The sequence below is a fragment of the Lagopus leucura genome, unplaced genomic scaffold (assembly GCF_019238085.1).
Source record: "Lagopus leucura isolate 7727_CA_CO unplaced genomic scaffold, USGS_WTPT01 Super-Scaffold_100004, whole genome shotgun sequence".
NCBI classification, from domain to species: Eukaryota; Metazoa; Chordata; class Aves; order Galliformes; family Phasianidae; genus Lagopus; species Lagopus leucura.
Genome location: NW_024962264.1, coordinates 17,705,117 through 17,707,503, shown reverse-complemented (window position 1 = coordinate 17,707,503; position 2,387 = coordinate 17,705,117). Strand labels below are relative to the sequence as shown.

At 52.5% G+C, this 2,387-nt stretch overlaps 1 long non-coding RNA gene across 3 annotated transcripts in view; it reads right to left on the bottom strand.

The window, feature by feature from the left end:
- Positions 1–6: 6 nt before the first annotated feature.
- The window catches only part of LOC122180395, a 4,565-nt gene continuing 2,184 nt past the window's right edge, over positions 7–2,387 (bottom strand). For 2 of the 3 annotated variants that reach the window (XR_006179045.1, XR_006179044.1), the window contains 6 exons: positions 2,069–2,183; positions 1,743–1,789; positions 1,399–1,540; positions 1,078–1,196; positions 948–1,004; positions 7–656 (listed from right to left, as the gene is read on the bottom strand). This is a non-coding gene — a long non-coding RNA (uncharacterized LOC122180395). Of the gene's footprint in view, positions 657–947; positions 1,005–1,077; positions 1,197–1,398; positions 1,541–1,742; positions 1,790–1,905; positions 2,045–2,068; positions 2,184–2,387 lie in introns of those variants that run through there. The other variant, XR_006179043.1, reaches the window with a different exon arrangement.

The following is a 2,387-nucleotide window of genomic DNA, read 5'->3' as shown; positions in this document are numbered from 1 at the left end:
CCAGAAACCAAGATAACTACAAAATACAACCTCAACAGAAAACAAGACAACTACCAAAACTAAGATGATCACAAGACAAAAAAAAACAGAACCAGAAACCAAGATAACTACAAAATACAACCTCAACAGAAAACAAGACAGCCAAAAAAAAAAACCCACAAAATACAATCTCTCCAGCAAGACAGCAAAAAAAAAAAAACCAAGATGCCAAGACACAACTACCACAAAGCACAGCCCCCCCCAAAAAAACAAGATGACCGCAAGCTCAAAGACAGAAAAAAAGCCAAAACTAAGATGACTGCAAAATACAATCTCTCCAGCAAACGAGACAGACAAAAAAAAAAAAAAAAAAAGCCGCCACAAGCCAAAACCAAGATACCGATACAATCTCTCCACCTACAGTGAACGAGATGACTACCGCAATGCTGATGCACCAATACAATCCATCTTTCGCTATGCTGCTAACTTACAACGCCTTACTAAAACAAGGCGCTCCTTCCTCCACCGCGTCAAAACAAACAGCTTTCATTTAACATAGCTTCACTTAAGAAAAACACTGAAAAAATAGACCAAAAGCGTAACGCTTACTTGACAGCCTGGTCCAACCGGAGGCGCTGCGACGCTGATGGAGCGGGACGCCCGTTACCGTACTTGGGCTGAAAGAAAACAAACACCAATCGGTAAGAGACGCCGCAACTCCAGCGAGCTGCTCTAAGATATTCTCCACCCCAAAAAACCTAACCGAGACGAGTCCGTGACATCTCAGTCTAGAAATAACTGTACTAACAAACCCGTCCCACGAAGAGCAAGCTGCCTAGCTAGCCGAGCAAAAGGTAGCTCGCCTTCCTGTGGGGAATGTATTACTCGCCGGTATCAGCCTCCAACAGCCCCTTCGTGCGTTTAAGGAGCGCCAAGCAAACCCGCTACAAAACAAACGACTGACTCACCAGTTGCTTGCGAGTCAGGACGCGCACCGAGCGCGGGAACGGCGGTTTCAGCCACGACTGTAACAAAACAAAAACAAGTTCGCAGGGCTCGACGGGGACCCAGGAAAGGTCACAATAGTCTCGCAGCTACCTCTCCTTCAGGGCGGCCGCCGGTCGCTCCCTGCTCGCTAACGTGCCTCGAGGCTCTTCAACGCGTTCCGCGAGGGCAGGGCTGGTGGCCTTCCTCAACGTCGTCAACTGCACCGCAACCTGCAAATCACAGAGACGGCTCAGGGATGCAGGGCCACCGGAGAAGACGCAGCAGTCTGGCACCCGGGCCCTGAACTCCCACCGTAAGGGCAGTCGCGCTACGCACGCTGTGCTCGCCGTGCTTCCCGATTCGTCAACCCCGTGCCTCCACGAGGAGCGCGCTATCGGGGCTGCGAAGGAAGCGCAACGCCGCACAGCCCACCTGCGCACCCCCGACCGCAAGAGCAGAGTCTGTCTTCCGACGCCCGGCTTACGACTCCATCCCGAGGGCGCTCCGCGCTCGCCTCGCTCTCCGGGTCCATCTGCGCTTTAACGCCACCGGCATCCTCCCGCTGGCCCCAAACCTGCGGAAAGACAACCGCATTCCCAGCAGACTGAGAGCTGGACCAAGCAGCGCTGCCCCTTCCCAGTCACCTTCGTCGCTCAGAGTAGGAAGTAGCCTGAAAACACCCACTAACCCTCCCAAGGACGAAAGTGGGAGCAGAGCAGAAGCACCGTGGAGACTTCAATAAAAGCAAAGGGAGCCCACCAGGGGCCCTGCATTACCTCCAAAGCAGGCAGGATGTGAGCACATAAGCAGCCACGTGCACTAGCTGGAGTAAAAAAAGAAAAAAAAAAAAAAAAAGGGATTTTTTTTTTTTTTTTATCTTTTCCCCCTTCGGGCTTCTGTCAAAAAAAAAAAAAAAAAAAAAAAAAAAAAAAAGCACACAAGGTCAGGGCCTGGCAGCACCGTCCCTGTGCAAGCCTTGGAAAAGCAGGGTAACTGCCTGGCAGCTTCTTGCTAGCGACAGGGAGCTCCGGGAGAAACCGGCAGAGGCTAAAAAGCTTTGGCCGGGTCCTGCCCCGCCCAGACCATCCCAGCCTCACAGCACCTGGAGGTCATTTCTTCATTAGCACTGATGGGCCTCGTTAGGGCCAAGCAGGGAGCACCCAGGCAAGGATGTCCCCTCGGGCATCTAGGCTTGCAGCAGGATGGATGTCTTCTTCCTGTGAAGAATACGGTGGGGAAAAATAAAGAAAAAGTGAAGGAGGAATGATTCAGGATGAAGCTGCTGCCAGCAGACGGGGCTGCGGCACCCGCATCGCACCCCTGGGGTGACTCCGGGCACCCTGAAACTGTGTTTGGCCTCAGGGAGCTGAGCAGCAGCCCTGTGCTGATCCACCCCCCCCCCCCAAAAAAAAAAAAAAAAA